The sequence below is a fragment of the Bicyclus anynana genome, chromosome 3, assembly GCF_947172395.1.
Source record: "Bicyclus anynana chromosome 3, ilBicAnyn1.1, whole genome shotgun sequence".
Classification (NCBI taxonomy): Eukaryota; Metazoa; Arthropoda; class Insecta; order Lepidoptera; family Nymphalidae; genus Bicyclus; species Bicyclus anynana.
Genome location: NC_069085.1, coordinates 2,244,597 through 2,268,111, shown reverse-complemented (window position 1 = coordinate 2,268,111; position 23,515 = coordinate 2,244,597). Strand labels below are relative to the sequence as shown.

Below are 23,515 nucleotides of genomic sequence, written 5' to 3'. Positions count from 1 at the left end.
CTCGGAGAGTGCACTAGATACTTAAATAGAAGTAAAATTAATTAAATCCGTCAAGTTATCTCTGTGAAATCGGTCCATATAAAAACGCGCATCGAATTTACGAAGGAGTTTTAGAAGACGATATAAAATAAATCTGTACAATTTCTAGCCACTTGAATAAAATATATTTGTACCATATTAATTACAATGTTACAGCCGATTAATCGGTCTATTAATTCTGGAGATATCGACTCGTGACAAATAATAGAGCGTGACGTTTGAGCATCTGTTTGTGTGACGTCACTGTTTACTTTGGCGGCGCGCGTGGAAAAAAAGTATCGTAAAAAATACACAATTGGAAAGTCGGGATTACTGAGTTTGTTTGCCCTTATACGAGTTTTTTCGAAACCATTTTTTATATGACCACAAATGTTTTTGGTAGGGTTGTCGATTTTTAGATGTTAAATAAGCATGGCTTATTTTTCTATCTCATCTATACTGTAGGACTCATATTTTTTCTATCGAGTTTACTGATAGATAAACTCTTACGCGCCATTGGATGAATGTTTTTGTAATTCCGTACGAGAATACGTAGCAAGTAAAATAACAAGCTAGTCAACTGTTGAATAAATAAAGCTGATCATATAACGTTTGTACACAGTTTTGTAGCCGTTTTTAATTAAATACTGAATAAAGACTGCCAAGATTAGTCCGGGATAATGGCATGACACTCGGTGCATTAGTTTTCGAGTGATTGTTGAACAAGTACACACAGCTACAACCCAAAAATAAGAACTACTAACACAGACTAACAGTCTGTGTTAACTAGTCACAAAAAAAAAATTAAAAAACAGCTGTTTTGATGTTTTTATTATATAAGCAGCAGTCACTGGCCTCTTCACTTAATTGATTATGACGCTTACCACCAAACTACTCCATAGTGGGTTGGTGGGTGTATATAATAATATTTGACTCTGTAACCATCGCTATTAGCTGTTATTCATATCGAACGAGAGCGAAAACATACCGTGAGTCAAAAAAATAACCACCAACTTTTAAACTCGGAATTTCTAGGAAAGCTAAAAACACTATTCGGTATTACAGCTCAACCCTAAACTCGAATCCAGAACCTCATCATCCCTAGCTTTTTACCTTACTACCTTTACTACAGGACCATCGGGGCAGGTTTAAAAATTCGTGACAACCCTAAATTAAGCCCGGTAACAGCCGGTGCAGTGCATCAAATAAAAACCTTAAGCACCGTTTAAGTAAAACCCCATCAACGAATACATTAAAACGACTTAATAGCGTAAACGTAAATAAAACACCGAAGTTCTGGTTTCCAGATATTTTACGACCGTTTTAAGAATAACACTCCTTGACTACCGTGGAATTGCAGTCCTTAGAGAATCTTTAGTGTTGGACGCGCTAAAACGTCCATGGATGTATTTAATCTTTTACTCTGCGTCCAGTCATTAATCTTTGATTAAACCAACGTATCCGACAATATACGTCTGTTTAATCAAACGTTTGTTTGAGAGATAGATATAAGAGATGATAGAGCCCAGTAGATATGACCTCTGCTTTCGATTTGGAGGGCGTAGGTTCAAATCCGGTCCGGGGCATGCACCTGCAATTTTTCAGTTATGTGGATTTAAAAAAAAAAGAATCCGATCCTCCAATTTTTCAGTTATGTGGATTAAAAAAAAATTAAACATCACTTGTCTCAAACGGTGAAGGAAAAACATCGTTAGGAAACCCTACCTGAGAATTTTCTTAATTCTCTAGGTGTGTGAAGTCTGCCAATCCGCATTAGGCAGCGGGGTGGACTATTGGCCTAACCCCTCTCTTTCAGAGAGGAGACTCGTGCTCAACAGTGAGCCGAATATGGTTTGTTATTCCTCGTATTCTCACGTGAACGAGAACTACTCCAGTGAAACCGCCGGGTACACAGTAGTACACAGTAACTTTATTTTAGTTCTAATCAATCAAATTGGTTACCCCGCCTTTGACCTAAGGCGAAGTTGGCGGCCGAGCAAACTAACTAAAGGACATGTGCTAATCTCGCTCAAATATCTGGGTTAAATAACCTCCGGGCTTCACTTACAAATTATGTTGAAGGAAGATCTTACTGACTTAATTGAGACTTTATAAGATACTAACGAATGCCTGCGACTTGATTCGCGTAGTTCCAGTTTCCATGGGAATGTGGAGATAAAATATAATATCACATCACACTACACTTCACATCACACTTCAGACTTGACATCACATCACACTATCACACTAATAATGCGACAGTTTGTGTGCAAGTGTGTATGTTTTTACCTCCTTTGTACAGCGATTTGGCTGAAATTTAGAATGGAAAAAGATTTTACTCTGATTTAACACATATGCTACTTTAATCCCGGAATAATCGTTGGTTCCCGTGGGATTTGTAAAAAACTTAATTCCACGAGGACAAATTTGCCTCTGCTACTACAATAATAAAACTTGAAAAAATATAGGCGTGAAAGCGTAAACATTTGCATTTCTAATATATGTAGTTATAATAGATACTACCTAATATAGTTATCATACTAAGACTTATTGTTATATTTTTAGGATAAGAACCTAAGCTCTTGACGGCCTCCGTGACGCAGTGGTATGCGCGGTGGATTTACAAAACGGAGGTCCTGGGTTCGATTCCCAGCTGGGCAGATTGAGATTTTCTTAAATGGTCCAGGTCTGGCTGGTAGGAGGCTTCGGCCGTGGCTAGTTACCACCCTACCGGCAAAGACATACCGCCAAGCGATTTAGCGTTCCGGTACGATGTCGTGTAGAAACCGAAAGGAGTGTGGATTTTCAACCTCCTCCTAACAACTTAGCCCGCTTCCATCTTAGGCTGCATCATCACTTACCATCAGGTGAGATTGTAGTCAAGGGCTAACTTGTCAAGAAAAAAAAAAAGCTTAAGTTTCTTATAGTATTTTCCTGTATACTCGTATATCAGCTATATAGCAAGTACAATATACATATTTTACTCGTACTTGAGAATACCACAAATTATCTTTACTGAAAATAAAGTCGCTGTATCCGGTAGAAACCAAAAAGAAAACCGACTAAGAAATCAATTGCTTTTAGTTACTTTGTGAATAAAAAAGTAGTCATTAGAAAGTCTAGACGGCTTTTGGAATGAAATCCATCAAAAGACGGTATCAAGTGACCTTTATCTTTTTTTTTTTGTGTTTTTATAATAAGGCGGTCGGGAATGGACGACTAACTTAACACAATAATACAGTTTATGTTAATAGGGAATTGTTTTTATAAATGAATCATAAATGAAGTAGCTAGTTACCTATTACTTATTTACTAATTCATATTTTTTCTAGAAGGTTTAAGGTTCAATCCCAGCCTTCTGCTATGTGCTCGTGGTAGGTACTTATTTCGCTTCGCTGGAAAGGAAAGACAAAATACTAGAACGGATTTTCATACTACTTACACTTATGGGTTTGGGATGAGTAAATCAAGGGGGCCATTACTTTGTATTACTCAATCCATAGGGGAACTTTTTAACTTCGCAGATTACTGACTGAATCCATAGATAAAATCAGTAGTTTTTCATGAATGCCATAGTGATTTAGTGAATTATGTTACATGTTCATTTATCGTACACTTTCCGACGACCCGCAGTTTCACCTGCGTAGTTCCCGTTCCTGTGGGAATACGGTGATAAAAATATAACCTACTAGCGGACGACCTCGACTTCGTCCGCGTGAAATTTAGTTTTTCACAAATCACTCGGGAACCATGGATTTTCCCGGGATGAAAAGTGCCTATGTGTGACTCCAGAGTAAAATCTATTTCCATTCCAAATATCAACCAAATCGGTTCAGTATTTGCGGCGTTAAAGAGTAACAAACATCCATACAAATATCCACTTTGGCGTTTATAATATTCACTCGCAAATAACGTGGTTTTTTATTGGTAAAAGAATCAACAACCTCACAAACTTAATCTCTTTATTAATATTAGTAATTCAGTAAGAGATAAGAAAATGAAGTCTCCAAATATTGTATTACATTTCTATAATTATTCTAAAGTCTACAATAAAAGTGCATTCACTCGTTCAATCACAAATGGTCATACAGGTTACGTCACACTCCATAAGGAAAATAAAGCACCATTCACACATACCTCCCATGTATCGGCAATCAAATACAATTTACGAAGAATGCGACAGTACAAACTACGGTCACCGATGACGGAATGGTGTTATACCATTCTCAGAACCAGTTCGATAAAGAGCCGATCTCGACTCACGTCGCAATGTTTATAAACATCTCTGTAAGGTCACAGCGATAAACTCGAGACTGAACAAAAGAGTTTTGTATTTTATTTAAAAATCACGAATTATAATTAAGCTAGCGGACGCCCGCGACTTCGTCCGCCCTGTAGTCCTATAATGTTGAAATAGCGATAGCGTACCGGTATTGCTAGCCGCTCACCATCCAATAGGTACATGCTGCATGACATCATGCAAACCGCAACCAACACACGATCAGTTTTATTGGATGTCCTGCCGTTAACGCTGCAAGCACGTGGACTTATTGGATGGTGAGTGGCTAGCATAGCGTAGCGTTGGTCAGCCCCAAATAGTCTGACGATATCAAGCGAGTCAGCGCTGAATGCAGGCGTCTCAGGAAGTTTCCTTTAGAAGTTCATAGTTACATATAGCGTTACCAGACGTCCGGATAAAGCCGGACATAGGTAGGCTTTTTGATTGCGTGTCTGACCAAAATAAACGGTGTCCGGCTTGTCTGGCGTTTGTTAGGGTTTTTACATTTCGCAAACGAGCAAGCGCCGAGCGTGCTACTGCGATTTTATTTATCACTAGCTGACCGTTCCCGTTCCCGTAGTAATACGCGGTTAATATATAGCCTATGACCTTCCTCAATAAACGGGCTATCTAACACTGAAAGGATTTTGCAAATCGGACCAGTAGTTCCTGAGATTAGCGCGTTCAACCAAACTCTTAAGCTTGATTTTACATATTTTTGTTGTCGTATCTATTAATAATGAGACAAAATCCTCAATAATGTAGGAAGGACCTTTCTACTCAAATGTCCGGCCAAACTGGCTGGTCTTTCCGGCTATTAGATTTGGCGACCTGGCAACCCTAGTTACATCACTCACTGGTTCTGACTCATAAACAGTAATAAGTCAAAATGTTTCTCGTAGATGTCCAATTACTGCGGGGTAGCCCACTGTCCGCTGGACAGAAGCCAAGATAATCGACGTAACGGAAAAGCGGAGATGTGTAGTTATTTTTGGGATATTTTGTTTACTGACCGTTACGATTAGGGTTGGTAACAAAAAACAATTAACAAGTTAAAATTACTTAAAGATAATAAAAAACATTTCATTCAGTGTCATTTAATAATAATAACTTGTAATTACATTGTATTACTATACTAGACATATATACTTTGAAAAAGCTTCTGTCAAAAACCATCTTTCTATTACAAAAAAAATCTTTCTTTTTTCACACAAAAGAAACATCAGGTACATCACATAATGGCACACGTAAAATTTACAATACCTGACTTTTAGTCGGTATCTTCACAACAGACAGTTTTGATCATTTCATTTGAATGCGTCGGCGGTTCAAAATTGTGTCGGCGTTTAAATTCAATTCTTTCAAATCCTATTATTAATTATATATAAAATCAAATTCTTATATGATAATCAAATATATATAAAATCAAATTATTTAATTTAAAATAGGCTTAGTTTACAGACGCTATTGAAACATCAAGTTTGACTATTTAAAGAGACTACCAGCGCACCGGTTCGGACAGCAGTTTCTGCTGAGATATGCTATGCAATAAACTGAACAGTTGCTCTGATAAGATCATCATTTTCACAATAATTATTATCATTAATCAATAAATTTCTTTGTGACACCTGAGCATAACTTAGGTATAACTTGCAAGTAAAACGTAAATAGAGAAGAAGGAATCTAAACTTGTGTGCTTAATTTTCTTTTTCTCTAATTAGTAAAAAATTGTGCCAACCCTAAAGTTCCGATTCGCGTTCGAATCGTCCTTCAAAAGAAACAAGAACTAGTTCGTGAATCGAAGATTTCTCATAACTAATTCGCGCATTGTTTGAACTTTGAATCAGAGATTGGTTTGTGAAAGCGATGTTTCCGTTGATTTGGGACTGAACAAAGGGTATTCAGAACGATAATAGAACAGGCTTCTTTATAAACTTAATCACTGTACCTTCGTGTAAACTTGCCTAGGCAAGTTATAGATTTTTTTATTCTGAATAGACTTGAGTTTGACTACAATCATGCCTGGTAGAAAGCAATGATTAGGTGTAGGTTGGAGCGCACTTGCCTAGAAAATGCCTATTCACTCTTGCCTTGAAGGTGCACAAATCATATCATAGGCATTCCACACTCACGCTGTTCTTATTACAAAACGCCGATGAATGAATGAATGAATAAATGAATGAATGAATGATGAAATTGTGCTAGTCGACAAGACATCAAAAACATAAGGATGCCAATTTTCACGGTGTCTCGATGTTCAATGGTAGAAGACTTATCAGAACATCATAATCTATACTCATATTATAAAGAAGAAAGATTTGATTGTTTGTGTGTTTGTATGTAATGAATAGGCTCTGAAACTAACGAACCGATTTGAAATCACACTAATATTATAAAGGCGAAAGTTTGTGTGTAAGTGTGCAAGTGTGGAAGTGTGTAAGTATGTTTGTTCCTCTTTTACGCTGTGGACTAAAGCGATTTGGCTGAAATTTGGAATGGAAATAGATTTTACTCTGGATTAACATATAGGCTACTTTTCATCCCAGAAAAATCCATGGTTCCCGCGGGATTTGTGAAAAACTGAATTCCACGCGGACGAAGTCGCGCGTTTGCTAGTATTATTATAAAACTGAATTACTACTACGTAAGTCGCCTACAATATTCTCAATTTTAAAGATATTTCATATCTTTCTTATAAGAACTGATAAATAATGTAGGTACCAACGCCTATCTATTTATGATTCAATAACTTGAACAGTGGGAAGAAATTTTGTTTTTATGTTTCCGACTACAATTTTTATTTGTATCACATAAGTACCTACTTATTTAAATTATTTATTTAATAAACTGTATCCTACTAATATTTTAAACGCGAAAGTTTGTATGGATGTTTCAATGTTTGGATGTTTGTTACTCTTTAACGCCTGTACTCCTGAAGCGATTTGGCTTAAATTTGGAATAGAAATAGATTTTACTCTGGATTAACACATACCTACTACTACTTTTTATCCCGAAAAAATCCATGGTTTCCCGAGATTTGCGAAAACTGATGATTTTGATGATATGAATGATCTTGATCATGATCTTTCACGCCTCGACTACTAAACCGAATTAGCTTAAATTTGGTATTGAGATATATTATAGCCTGGATTAACACATAAGCTACTTTTTATAACAGGAAAAATCCATGGTTTCCGAGGGGTTTGTATAATATTCCTTTATTTTTTTTGTTATTCTGTACAAGTTAGCCCTTGACTACAATCTCATCTGATGGTAAGTGATGATGCAATCTAAGATGGAAGCAGGTGATCTTGTTAGGAGTAGGATGACAATCCACACCCCTTTCGGTTACCGGAACGCTAAATCTTAAATGTGGTAACTAGCCACGGCCGAAGCCTCCCACCAGCCAGACCTGGACCAATCAAGAAAACCTCAATCAGCCCAGCCAGGGATCGAACCCAGGACCTCCGTCTTGTAAGTCCACTGCGCATACCACTGCGCCACAGAGGCCGTCAAAATAAATTAGATAGTATTACGTAGATTACCTACCTACTTACAACATAATTAAAATTCGTTAATTTGCTATAGGTACCTTCTACCTAAATAGACAAGTTGAACTCTTCATGCATCGGCGAGCACATAACGTATGGTGGATATCTAAAAGAGCGTGAATATGTAGAACGTATCTAACTCTAACGTAAATGTATGTACTTTGTACATACAGTGGCGGATTTACAAGTAGGCTGGAGCCGGCAGATTTTAGAGGGCGTCAGTTTTGACCCAAAAAACTTGCTGTTATTTCTATCTATACTTATAATAAAACTGGCAAGTCCAATTCTGTACATTGAAGATATTTTAAAAAAAATTATCAGTATCGATTTTTATAGTATAATGCCCCCAACAAAAAACAAAAATTTTTTTGCTAAAAATATTTTTTTTCGTTTTTTTGTCTGTCTGTCTGTCCGTGTTTTTTTGTTATTCGGGCATCACGCTGAAGCTACTGAATGAATTCAAATAAAACTTGGCACGGTTTAAGACCATAATACGAAGAAGGTAATAAGACACTTTTTATTGCGAAAATAAAATGAGAAGGGGTGAATTAGGGGTTTAAAGTTTGTATGGAAAGTCCTTAATTTTTAGAGTTACATAAAAATTTGTTGATCTAATTCGAAAATTATAATCTGGGCTTTAGATAGGTAAATGATTCTAATGGGTCTAACCAACACCCACGACTTCATTCACTATAACTGTTTAAAATTTTATCAAATTATCAACCCATATTCGGCTCACTTTTGAGCTCACGTCTCCGCTCATGAGAGGGGTTAGGGTAATAGTTCACCGCGCTGAAATAGGTATACTAGAGCCTAATTCAGTTTATAATCGATGAAAATAAACCACTAAGTAATACCTACCTACCATAATAGGGTAGTAAAAATTTTAAAAAATATTTTACTTTTTATTAATATTAATTACCTTTTGTTATTTATACTACACACACAAAGTTCCAAATAACAGTAAGTATGAAAGTAAGTATTATTTTTATACTTTATTTGGAACTTAACTGCCAATAGGTTATTTGGAAGAAAAATTACTGAAATTTTTGACAACCATAACTTAATCAGCAGACATTTTTTTTTCAGTTTCGTAGGTAAGTAACATTTGGTTCTATTTTCATCATCAATAGTCAAATTGAAGATTTTTAGATTTAAAATATTAGTTGAAGTTATAACCATAGTAGGTACTACTGCTGTTTTAGGTTTAGCAATAATGTAATCTTATATTATTTTAAAAATATACATTTTTAAATTAATCACACAAACACATCAAATGAAAAAAATACTTCAAGTACCTTATCCACTTTATGTGTATAAAACAAATGAATTTTTTAAATTTTGAATCCTTCTCATGGACAGTACTTATTAAAGCTGATTTATAATACGTATTGAAAAAAATACTTTAAAAAAATCTGTAGGAATTTATACCAAGTAAAACAAACAAAATTTTACCCCTTTCTAAGTAATAGTTACTTACATGAATATATCTTACCCGTCTTTATTTATTTCAAGCATTTAATCAGTTTGCACTACTTTGTATAGCTAATGAAAATTAATGATTATTATGAAGTTTCCAATAGGTTGTTAACACCTGCTTGCACCTGATTGGTGGTCTACGTCGAATATGGACCAACTAGATACCTACCTACCTAAACTATATTAGTGATTTGCTGACACTAAATAAACAAAATCTGTAGGTGTAGATGGAAAATATCTTATTGTTCTAATCTAAATTACAATTTATTTACAAATTTCATAAAGTCCATCAAAATTGGTTCACCCTTCTGAGTTTTCTGACACGTAAAGATAAATCAAAATAGGTAGTCATTGACTTAACATGTGATGTGTGTTCGAATTTCATTCGTTCCATTCATTCATTATACTAAGTAGGTAGGTATTTACTATTTAAGAGGTTTTGACAAATGAAAATAGAATTTGGAAAGTTTTTCCGTTAGAGCTATCTTATGTCATTTCGTGACCTCTTATAGTCTCAATGAAAACAACAATGCTTATGTACTTAATTTGCTAGTTAAGTGTAATACGAAACGTTTATTGTTTAAATAAAAAGCGTAACCCAGGTACCTAGGTACGCTACGAATTAAATAGAATAGTACCAGGTCATTACTTAGGTATAATTTATTAGAGAATAGGTAAAAACACAAAGCAAGCTGGGTATTTTAAAGTACATAGGTAAATATGATATTGTTGTTGCCTATTTCGCTTGTTTCACAAAACATCACAAAACAAGTAGGCATTAAATTCGGCAGTACTTGTACATATTATGTTTTCTATAGCAGTACTTACCTACACCTCAATTCGAAAACTCGATTGTGATCCAATTCCAACTTACGCCTAGGTAAAGATTTCAAGAAGTATATTTAATTATAAGTAGGTATCATTTTCCATTCACATAACGAATTATTAATCGCATAACCTTGAAGACTTAGTCACTGTATTAGACAAACAGTTTTATCGCACAATAAAAAAACTACTTACTAACAAAACACATTACGCCTTAGCTATTTTACGTACCTACCTTCAGAAATCCAGGTTATGAATGCAAAGGCACCAAAATTGTTTCCAATTCAACACATTTAGTTGCAACGTAAAATTATTATACACAGAATTGCACGTTGAATGAGCACATCACATTTTTTACACTTGCAGCGAGAAACAAATAAAAAAAGCAGGTATCCCAGTCACTATTTGACGCACCCTTTAGGGTATTACACGTGAAAACGTAGCAGGAGTTTTATAATTCGTCGGTAAATACGCGCGGTTAGCGGAAACGCGCAGCACGTTCTCACACGACGGGTGCCGCCGAATGACTGAGGCCGAGGGGAGCGAATGAACGATTGGAGGGCCGAGGGAGTGAACGCATTCAGCGCATCTGACCGCTTGCGTGTAAACTCGCGAACTGAGCTGAGCCGATCAAAAGCAAGAATGGAGAAATTATTTTTAAAAATCGAAGCTAAATGAGGGTTAGCTTAGCGGGTATTTTAAGTTAAGTTGGTTTCATTATTTATAAGCTCGTTAGTTCGTATTTTGTTTCAAATTGTAATGCTTATTATTTAATGAATGGTTTAGGAAAGATTTCTACCTAGGATTTCGGTACCTAAAATCACTTGACATTAATCGCCTTGGTGTAGCTATTGACCATACAATCTGAAAATAAAAACGTTTACACTGATTCTACCACCATATAAAAAAAAAATAGTTCAATATCTTTTTAACCGACTTCCAAAAAGGAGGAGGTTCTACGTTCGGCTGTATGTATTTTTTAATGTCATAATATGCATCCGATTTGAGATTAACTTATTACCGCTCTTTTTCTCTCAGGTAGGAATAACTAAGTAATAAGCAGGCCTTTTCAGAAAAGGTACCTGTTTATGTTTACGGATGTCATTTTGTAATATTAAACTCGCGAGTTCTAATTTCAAAGAAAGAATGGGTCACCACCCAGTGACCGACTTAAGTCAACGTTGCCGCTTTCGACTTTCAAACAGGCCACACTATCCTTACTTTAACTTCGTTAAAAATACGAGTGATTAAAAAAAAAACACAATCCGCTCATACTCCATAACGGGAAGGTAAACAAAATATTTTTCATAATAGAAGAGTCTTAAATTTGTACACGTTTTTAGGCCAAGTTTACTTGACCCGGTAAACTCGACCTAAAAAAAATAGCAACCACATCTTTATGAGATGATAAAATTCTTTATCTCTTTAAAATAAGCAGTGAATCGTTTGCACTGTAATGATCTCCTGACCGAATTTCGGTCGCTGCGGCAAATTTCACCAAAGACTAATGGACTATGTACCGGGATTATAATCCACGAATAGTACAAGATCCGGCTTATGAAATGTATACCCTCATCTGTTATTTAATTGGGATGAGAAATAAATGATAGAATTTTTCCACATTGCACATATTCTTTATTTGCTGAGAACACATACAATCAAATGTATTCAGACTTTTCTGGCACACAACAATTTATATTACAAATACAATATTATTGACAAAATATAAAAAAAATAAATTCATAGGTCATAGGTCGTCTCGGCCGGATATAATTATAACTACCATACCTAAATAAAAAACCAGAATGGAAGAAAAAGCATGGCATTTTCTACACTATCCCGCGTTTTATTATTTTAATTCCTCTATTCAAAGGTTGTCTTGCTGATATTGCGAAAAGCAATAAAAACGCCTTAGTACACGTATACATACTATGTTTTCTATTATATGATTTGTACTTAATTGCTTTTTTGTGCAACAAAGTATAAATAAATAAATAAAATGAAAATAAAAAAAAATTGTTTAAGGTTATGAACTATGTAATAGTTTTGTGTAAAATACATCTCTAAAATAACCGGACGCTGGGGATGATTGTATATTTTATGCTAGTACCACATCCTCTATAAGTCCTGTAAAATATTTTCATTGCATCCTTCAAAAAGGCTGTTGTATGATTAGGCTGCTAATTCATTTTGTAGGCCCCAAATGAGTCTATTGATAAAGGCGTATAAAAATATTAAAGTAATAACAAATCAATGTGAACACGTTCCATACGAAAGTTTCCAACTACGTGCTTGTAGTGTTAGACAGAGCTTGCGACACCCAGACATGTCTCATTTTAAGAAGGCTTCGCGACTAACTTTCGAAAAATACCGTCAAAAATATTTTTTCAAGAAAATTTTAAGTCGAAGGGATGCCACGAAGCTATGAGACAGGCGGTTGGAAGAATGATTCCATGATGTCCCGAAGATATTACGTTTTATACTTGGATAATTGAGGATAAGGACACTTCCAAAGCCACCACGGTTTTGTACATATGTTTACTGTGCCACAGACAAAAATCCATTATTTGCTACCGTAGGTCTAGGTTGATACTTAGGTACTTACTTATGGTAGGTACCTAAGTATCAACCAAATAGAGATGACAAACTTCCAGCGTTTTTAAAATGAAGTCTGTTTAGCTATCGCAGGCTCTCGGTCTATTTTACGCCGAGACTAACTGTGAAAATCTAAAAAAAATCTTTTTTTTATTTCTTTTTATTTTATTTTATTGATCAACGCGTATATAATATTAAATCAATAACAAATCAAAGTGAACATGTTATATAGGTAAGTTTATGCGTGGTTGCAGGTCAGCCATTTTCTGCCATGACAAATTGCGACTAGATCGGTTTTATCGGCTGCATAATAAAATAAAAACAAATGATTTAGATTTTTTTTTTATTGATCAACGCGTATAAAATAGTAAGTATGTACATTGTATGTATGTATAAATTCATAGTCTACTGCAGAAAAAAATCAAATCAAAATAGTTTTGATTATTTATTGAATAGATATTTGATTATTTATTGAATTTTTTCATCGATAAACGAGTAATATTATTAAAGCAATAACAAACCTATGTAAGCACATTTCATACGAAAGTTTCCAACTACGTGGCTGTAGTGCGTCGGTCGGCCATTTTCCGCCGTGACAAATTGCGACTATCCCTTTTATCGGCTGCATAATAAAATTGTCGCGCGCAATCTTGATGATATAAACGTATCCGCTATTGTTCCCTAGCTTTTGCTCTCTATACTATTTTTTGATTTATTTTTAGGATAAAACTTCCTTGAAGATAAAAAACTCTAAAATCTATTATTATAAAGCTGAAGAGTTTGTGTCTGTTTGTTTGAACGCGCTAATCTCAGGAAGTAATGGTTCAATTTGAACAATTCTTTCAATTCTTTCTTTGTTAGATAGCCCATTTATCGAGGAGGGCTATAGGCTATATATTATTCCCATATTCCTACGGGGACGGGAACCATGCGGGTGAAACCGCGCGGCGTCAGCTAGGTAATAATATAAAATTGTGTATTTTAATAAAATATAAATTTTAATTAATATTATTTTTATTTTATATATAATATAGAATTCTAACGATTAATAGCTAATGTAAGTACTACAACTTTGTTTGTTTTAGCGGAAAAATGGACGCTACAATCTTATTGATAAAGACGTGTTTTATTGCAAACCAAAAAATAAAAATTATTATTTTTTTTGTAGTTTTGTAGTAACATCCCAGAAAGCCCATCCAAAGAAAATCTACCATGGTTATACCTACCGCCATCCGGTATTAAAGACATGATTGACACCGGTGTTATGAATGTTAGCATCTAAGCCTAATTCACTATATTTGACGTATACTAGTTTACATACACGAAATTGAGGTTCTATGTAACAAATGACATCTGGTGCTTAAGTATGTAGATGACATTTTGTCAATTGATTTAATGTTTATTTTAATAGATTGATAATAAAGACCAAAATAGTGAATTGGTCAGCAGGTAGGGTAGATGCATTTTTTTAACGATTGGTTGGTTTAGTGGTTTATATTACTATAGGTGGTGATGACTATCCACCTACGTGTGTTATCTGCTAAGTCCGGCCGCCGTATAAAAAAATAATTAGAACGCACCAAACTTTTGTAGTAGGTACATGTGATTTAGTATAGCGTGCTGATCGGCCATTTTCGGTCGTGACAAATTGCGACTATCCGTTTTATCGGCTGCATAATAAAATGGGCGCTCGCAATCTTGATGACATAAACGTATTCGCCATTGTTGCTTGTTTCCCTTTCACTGCTAAACGATTCTCGCATGCCGTTATGAGTTGCAACGTAGTTGTAATGCCTTCTTGATGTTTTGATGTATGTTTGTGTGATATTATGTGACATATATTTCTATTTATTAATATACTAGCTGACGCCGCGCGGTTTCACTCGCGTGGTTCCAGTTCCCGTAAGAATATGGGGATAATATATAGCCTTTCTCGATAAATGGGCTATCTAACACTGAAAGAATTTTTCAAGTCGGACCAGTAGTTCCTGAGTTTAGCGCGTTCAATCAAACAAACACACAAACTCTTCAGCTTTATAATATTAGTATAGATACCTAACTATGAGAACAGTGATAGCCCAGTGGATATGATTCCAAGGGTGTAGATTTGAATCCGGTCTGGGGCATGCACCTCTAACTATTCAGTTATGTGCATGTTAAACAATTAAATATCACTTGTCTCAAACGGTCAAGGAAAAACATAGTGAGGAAACCTGTATAACTAAGGATTTTCTTAATTCTCTAGGTATTTGAAGTCAGCTAATCCATATGAGGCCAGAGTGGTTGACATATTAGCCTAACTCCTTTATTTCTGAGGGGAGACTCGTGCTCAACAGTGAGCCGAACATATTTGGTTGATGATCGGTGATAATAATGAACATATACCTAACAATAGATAATAAGATAAGGTCATACATGACCCATTGATAGCTTTTTCAAGTAAATGCAGTTACTTGAAGAAGAAAATTTTCATACAAATTACATTGAAAATTAGAGTTACTAATAACAATAACCACTGTACTAAGAAGTCAGTGAAGTGGAACTTACATAGAAACTTTTTTTAACAACTGGCTCTGGGTCTAGCTACAGCTCGAAAACGCACAGATAACAATTGTAAAACATATTCCTTTGAGACAAAAGAGGTGTTATCTTTATTTTTAATCATAGCTTGAAGTCTAATAGGCAAAGGTTTTGACTTAAAACACTTGAATTATTTTTGGTGTTGTTGATCCTACAAAAAATATTGAAGTACAAACGACGGATGTTCTGTCATTCACTCACTCGTTCATTCATTAAATTACCCCTTTTAATTTTACCTGCTTCAAACTCATAATACAGCTAACATTTTCATAGGTAGGTACATAACAACACTCAGAAATAACTTAATACTGAAAGCAAAAATCGCAAAATGATTTTATTATGCAGACGATAAAACGGTTTTAATCGTTCTTTACCACGGCAGCAAATGACCGGCAAATTCTATACAATATTGCTTCAAGCACGATATTGGTTCTAGTACGTACATTGGTGAGAGAAATGATAGCCCAGTGATATGACCTCGTTTCGGAGGGCGTAGGTTCGAATCCGCTTCGGGACATGCCCTCCAACTTTTCAGTTGTGTGGATTTTAAGAAATATCACGTGTCTCAAACGGTGAAGGAAAACATCGCGAAGAAACCTGCAAACCCAACAATTTTCTTAATTCTCTAGGTGTGTGAAGTCTGCCAATCCGCATTGGGCCAGCGTGGTTAACCAATTTCATCTTGAGAGGAGACTCGTGCTCAACAGTGAGCCGAATATAGGTTGTTCATGATGACGTACTTTGGAGCTTTTCAACTCACCATCACGCTCCAATGAGGGCTGACGGGCCTAATGCTAGCCATTGACGATCAAGTATACTCACGTTTCTGCAGCGCTGCCCGCAGCGAAGACGTTTTATGTATGCGTCAAGTCGATCATGTCAAGTCGTCATGCTCGCACCGACCAAAACACGATCAGTTATTATATTATGTTATAGTTATGTTATAGCCGTGGGTGATGCAGCAACGTGGGTATACTTGATCGTCAATAGCTAGCATAAGGTGATTTTTCGATTAGATCTTAATTACTATAATGACCGACAGTTAAACTAGCTTTATGAGGTACGAAGGCATAACACAACTAACCGGGTTGCTACTAGATTTTTTTTTTGGAAGAATGAAAGCTCAATATTTCATAGCACTGCGGGCATTGCTAAGTAAAAAAAAAATGTGAGCCGTCGCGGGACGCCTAGCAGATGTGAAACATCGACATTATTTTGTAAAAGTTGAACAACACTATGTACACGGAGTATATACATATACACTATAGGTATCCGAGGTCAATGTAGCGAGAGAGGTGGCTTAACGCCGAATCGAGTGGGAGAGAATCGCACAGTCGATTGCGCGTGGCGACGCGTCGCCACACCGTCCACACTACTGCATATAGACTGTATATATATTATATATACCATAATATAACGTGGCGACGCGTTGCCACGGCATGCGTCCTCCTTTTTAGAAGTCGGTTAAAATTACCTGCGTTTGGAATCAAATCGAGGATCTTGCTTGAAACACGCTATTTGCCAATTGTGCAAAAGAGGTCTGCTTAATAGACAAAAGACAGAACCACGCGGAGAATGTCTAGCAAACTTATATAATACTTTTCAGTGGAATTTTACACAAGTTTTACATAATATTCAGAGTATTACAAGAAACGCAAGACTGACGTGGAGCGCGAAGTTTGTTCGCAAGTAAGTGTTTCACTTCCCTCAAACAGTGTATTTTAGTAGTGAGTTTTAGTGAGTTCCTCACTCAACTCTTCAGCGAATTCCTTGCAGTTACACCGGCATGCGCGCGACATGTCGCAAAACAAAATGTCGCGTCGCTACAGCCTATCTTATACCTACTATAAATGTGATAATTAGCTTATTTTTTTCTTACCTGATTTGGCTAAACCGCCTAGCCGATATTGATGTTTGGACCATAGGTAGATTTCATCTTGAAGACGGGCAAAATAGTTTTATCTTGGAAGTCAATGTTCTCGCGAGATCTTTAAGAAACCTCAATCGTTCAATCCATTCATGTCTCTTGAAAATAAAGATTATTATTATTATATTTTTATATTAACGTCTTTCAGTATCAGAAATAATAGAAATCGACAATATCCAGGGACAGTAGGTAGGACATTTTATCACCGTATTTTGATATAAATACAGAAATGGAAACTACGCGGGTGAAACCGCGAGGTTCTGCTAGTATAATATAAGTTTAGATTATTTAAGTACAATGTACATACTTACTACAGTCGCTAAGAAAAAAGTGTAAGTACCTAAATATATGAAAAATCTGGTACGGCGTGCTGGTTTGAAGGTTATTACACTTATTTTCAGGAATAACAAATTCAGTAGGTATTTCCAAGAAATCAGATAAATGATGACGTACAAGATCATGTGACTATTGGTTAATCACGCAATTCGATGAACTTTGAACGAATGAATGAATAATACAACTTTTTATGTTATAAAAAGAGGAATTGAAATTCTAGAAATAGAGATCTACTAGCTGCACATGATATTAAAAAGTTAATAATTTGATAGCACTGCTATATTTTATTCTGTTATTGTTATATCTTTCTGGTGTAGTAGGCTACATTAATACCTATCACTTTCCCCACATGCTCTTTTACACTGTAAAACAAAAATAATAATAAGAAAAGCTGAAATAGTTTAGTCAACAACCTACTCCTAAACATTGTTTTTTTTAATAGTTTAGTCGCAGGTAGACAAATAATATAAAAAGTTTAAAGACAAAAAGTCGCAAGTATGTCTTACGCCAAGTGTACGCCAGTTCCCCCAAACGGTGTATTTTACCATCTCTTTAGTGAATTCCTCATAGCTTTACAGTTTTAGACCATACTTCGTTCATAAATGTTCTCGCTACTTTGTTGAGTTTTTGGAGAACACTTCCTTTGAATTATATTCTTATTCTCGTATTTTTGTTCTGAGCTTTGTCTATCTCCATTTAAACTGAAGCGGTGTACTAGTTTAATATTTTATTTTAAATACTATAAAAAGGAAGTTGAAGCAGATTTATGTATGTACGCGGTTGCGAATGCATTGCTTTATACCAAAACTAGCGGACGCCTTACCTTAATACCTTTGTTGTGTAATGTTCCCACGGGAAGAGGACTCATTTTTTTAAAAAAGAATATTTGCCATTTCTTTTAAATACGGCCAATATTCCCATTCCCTTCCCACCAGTCGAGAAAAACTGTAGGAGTGGGTACGACAATAGACCAACGGGGCGGGAATCGAATCACCACCCCTCGGTGATGAGTCCGACCACTCTTATCGCTATTGAGGCTCATTGGACTGCATCTGGTTAAAGCATTCCATAGTTTCCTTCAGTTATCTAGGGCAGGTTTTCACTGAAACGAAGGCAATCACTAGCATACCACCTTTCGATGCTGCCGCTTAGCCCCCAGGAGACGGTTGCGTCGCATATGGACACCACAATAGCTTAACAAACACTTGCCGGGCCGTGGCTTGCACTTATGTTAACCAAGATTATATAAAATTATATGAGAAGTGCCGAATTGCACATGAAAGAAGTCCCCCAGACGCAGCGCTAATGTCATAATGGCGCTCTTTGTAATTTGGTAATGGCGGTCTTATTGTCATTTGTGTAAGGCACTGTCAGATTTAGTTCAGGTTTTAGCCGCGGGACTTCTTTCATGAAAAGGACTCTTGCAGTGGTATCCGGGTTTATTGTCGAATCGAAATACTGCGTACGAGCCCCGCCCGTGTGTCGGTTTCGTGTCTCAATGTTCGTACGATCGCTCACATTCGTACGGTAAGAGTTTTTTTCATATCTACCCTCAAATTGATGATAATCTGGTAGAATCTTCACAAATATTCAATTGACGTTTCAAAAGTGCATGTAAACTGAGCCTAATTGAAATAAATAAATTTTGAATTTTGAATCCACCTAATATTGAGATTAGGGACTAACAGGGAATAATTAGAATAAGGATATTAAGAACTTTAAAGTCATATGCGGAGGTAATTTGTAAAGCTGTTTTGTAGTTACAAGAGTCAGGGTGAAACGAAGTCGGGTCGTCCACTAGTTATGCATTAAATTACGTTACAATTTCAACCCTTTTGCTACCACTAGTAACAATAAAATAATGAAAATACATTTGTTTACGTAAACAGTCTGTTTACATTGTTTACACAGACGGATTGCCACACGTATGATAATGTATGGATGAAAATTTCCACAAAGTTAAATTAAAAACAAACATTTGCATATTAGACAATGTTGTCATATTGGAAAAAGTTTCCCTTGTAATTTGTTACAAGGGTTTTATGGAGCGATCCCTTTCTATCTATACGATAATGTTTATAGAATAGCAACAGCCCAACTACGAAAGTTCATTATGAATATATTTTTTTTGACTCTCGACGATAAACTGTCGAAAACGATTTTTTTAAAAGTCTAATTGTCATATCTTTTGACCAATATTCTGATTCCCTCTAACAAGTCGGAAAAGAGCCGTGATAGTGCAGTGGATGTCTGATCTCTACCTGCTATTCAGAGGCGTAGGTTCTAAACCGGGGCATGCACCAGCATTTATTTTGTGAGAAAACCTGCTTATCTGAGAATTTTATTAATTCTCTACATATTGTATGACGTCTGGGCCATTGGGCCAGCGTGGTGGACTATTGGCTTAACTCCTCTCATTTTTGAGAGGAGACTCGTGCTCGAATAAAAAAAATACTTAATTTTATAAACGTTTCAATAATCCTATAAATCTACTCAATTCAACAATTTTATACGCAATAAAATCGGCTACACCATTTTATAAACGGCGCTATTTTTTGAAACTGAAAATAGCAAAGTCTTATGCGGATGTTCCAACGAGGGTAATCACATATTTATAGCATAGTTAGGTATTCTTACCTCCATCTTTCCGCTGCTTATCTCTAACTAAATCTCTACTTTTTATTTATTTTATTTATTTATTTATACTTTATTGCACAAAATAAAACAAAAACAATAACAAAGGAAAACATAGAAAACAAGTATGTGCAAAGGCGGTCTTATTGCTTATAGCAATATCTACCAGACAACCTTTGGATAAAGGAATTAATGTAATTAAATGCGGGATAGTGCAACAAAAAAAAATATATATATAATAATTAAAATAGTATATTTATATATAATACATGTATAAATATAAAATATACATAATATATAATAAAATAAATATATAAATATACCTGAGTAATAATTATAAAGAAACTACGAATTACAACTATACAGGTAATATTTGAATAAACGACTTTTAAAAGTTCCCAGTGTCTTTGAATTACGTATTTCATAAGGAAGACCATTCCAGAGAGTAATTGATGTACGTGTAAATGACTTATTATAGAACTTAGTGTGGCTAGGAGGAACATGCAACCGACTGTTTGTACAAGCTCTCAAATTTTGGCGCTCAGTATTTGAGCCATGAAAAGAAAATTTCTGTTTTAAATAAGAAGGAGTGCAAGGATGATAAAGGATGGAGTATAAAAGAGACAGAATATGCAGTTTACGACGTTGTCTGATAGGAAGCCATTTCAGACGAGCACGATATTCAGATATGTGATCAAACTTGCGTAAACAGAAGATGAATCTAATACACATATTCTGAAGACGCTCAAGTTTGTTGAGCTGTTCTTCAGACAAGTCAGGATAGGAAGAGTCGGCATAGTCTAAGAGTGGAAGAATAAGAGAATGCGCTAAGGAAATTTTTGTTTTAATAGGAAGAAAATTCTTCCAACGTCTAAGGCATCCGATAGTGGCAAAAATTTTTCGGCTCACCTCAGCAATTTGTGGGCGCCAGGATAATGTATTGTCAATTAATAATCCTAAGTTTTTCACAGTCGGGCTAATGCTGACAACTGCATCGCCAAGTAGAATGGGAGGTAAACTAATCGACGCAATCTTTTCAAGTTGTTTGGAACCACCCAGTATGGCAACCTGGGACTTTTTTGGATTAACACTTAGACCGTAGGATGCACTCCAAGTATTAATTTTACTCAGATCACTATTTAGATTTTCAATAGCAGTACATATATCATAAGACGGGGCAGCAGTGTACACTTGAAGGTCGTCAGCATAAAGATGATAGAAAGAGGAAAGAAATTGAGTAATAGTGTTAATGTAAATAGCGAAAAGAAGAGGTGATAAGACGCCACCCTGTGGTACACCTGCCGTGAGTGGGCTGTACGTTGAGAATGAGCTATCAGTTTTAATACATTGCTGGCGACCGCGCAAGTAACTGTTAAACCAAGAGACAGCACTGCTAGAAATGTTAATTGACTTCAGTATGCCTAAAAGAATATCAAAATCAACAGTGTTGAACGCATTACTAAAGTCAAGTAACGCCACAACGCTGAGTAGTTGGTTGTCCATATTGTGTCTGATGTCGTCACAAACCTTCACAAGAGCAGTGACGGTACTATGTCCGGGTTGAAAACCTGATTGGTATGGGCTTAAGATGTGAAATTCAGAAAGGAAATGTTGAAGTTGCTGATGGACAATACGTTCAAGAACCTTAGAGAGGAACGGAAGAATTGAGATAGGCCGAAAATGAGAAAAAGAAGTAGGATTTTTTATTTTGGGTATAGGAATTACAAAAGCATTTTTCCATGCACAAGGAAACACACTAGAAATAAGTGAATAATTAAAAATATGACAAAGAACGTGTGTGATATTATCAAGTAAAAGAAGTAACATTTTTCGATTAATGCCATCATAACCAGCTCCACCTGATCGAACCGCCATAATATGTTTTTTAGTTTCTTCATTAGAAATAGGAGTAAAGTGAAAAAAAGGATAGTTAGGAGGTCGCAAAGAATCCAGGTGGTTTAAAGTATTTTGCTTAAGGGCGCTGTCTATTGGTGAAACATATGCAAAATGTTTATTAAGTTTCTCAATGTCAACGTTAGTAAAAGAATCCAAGCGCTGCCGGCCGATACCGAGTGATCCAAGAAATCGCCAAGTTTTAGACATGTCACTGTTTTCAACTGATGCGTGAATATATTTTCGCTGGGCGTCTCTGCAAGCCATGTTACAACGATTACGAAACACCTTGTATTTAAATAGATTTGCATCCGTTGGTTTTATTTTATATTTAAACTTCGCAGCATTTCGCTTCGCCATAAGAACCTTAATATTATCTGTCAACCAAGGCGCTGGTAAGTGCTTAATTTTGATGGGACGTAGAGGGGCATGCTTATCAAAAAGAGATGTCAGTAAAGAGTTAAATATTTGCAGTTTTTTATTCATGTCCGGAGCATTAAATACAGCATCCCAGTCGATATTATTTAAGTCCTCTAGGAAAGCAGTATTGTCAAAGTCCTTAAAACTTCGCCGCATGACAATCGTCGGTTTCAGTTTAGGAGGACGGATCCTATATGAAAGGTAGATGAGGTCATGGTATGAAAAGGCTTCAGCATGGAATTGACCATAAGTACTGACATGATCGATAGAGGATGTTATCATTAAGTCGAGTTTGGATGGTGCACAATTTGGAAAGAGATGAGTGGGACTAGTAGGAAGAACGTGAAGATTACTACTATTAACAATATTTATAAAACGCTTTGCCCGCAAGTCATTCTTTAACAAACAAGTGTTAAAATCGCCCATCAATATTGAATGGTCCACAGCTACAGCATACTCTTCAAGAAGACCTTCAAACATTTGAAAATAATCAATATGCAGCGAAGGAATATAAAATACACCAAGTAGTAACTTCAAACGTCCAAAGAGTACCTCAATGAGAATATGCTCTGAAGATTCAGAATATTGCGATGGTGACATATTTAAAATAGTAAAAGGAATTTGCTTACGGAGATAGATTGCAACGCCTCCACCACCTTTACCAATACGATCATTTCTGATTACATGGAAATTAGGTAAACTATAGGAGGTGGAAGGAAGACATGGTTTAAGGAAAGTTTCAGAAACAAGCACCGCGTGAATGTTTTGATTGTCGAAAGTGGCCAAAAAGTCAGTATAATGAGATGGTATACTCTGGGCATTAATATGAACTACATTAAAATTTTTAGGAAATGCTGTGAATTTGGAGTCAAGGAGATTATAAAGGGGCTCAGTTACACTATGAAAACTGTCTTCAGACTCAGAAGATGACGTAGCAGAGAAATAGATTTCCTCCTCATCCAAATCACCAGAACCACA

The 23,515-nt window shown here is 35.8% G+C and overlaps 1 protein-coding gene across 5 annotated transcripts in view; it reads right to left on the bottom strand.

Annotated features, from left to right (window-relative positions):
* LOC112051885 (leucine-rich repeat-containing G-protein coupled receptor 5) overlaps positions 1–10,755 on the bottom strand; it is a 406,796-nt gene extending 396,041 nt beyond the window's left edge. For all 5 annotated transcript variants that reach the window (XM_052891094.1, XM_052891092.1, XM_052891090.1 and 2 more), the window contains exon 1: positions 10,388–10,755. The gene's annotated coding sequence lies outside the window, so the exon portion shown is untranslated. The remainder of the gene's footprint in view (positions 1–10,387) is intronic.
* Positions 10,756–23,515: the final 12,760 nt, after the last annotated feature.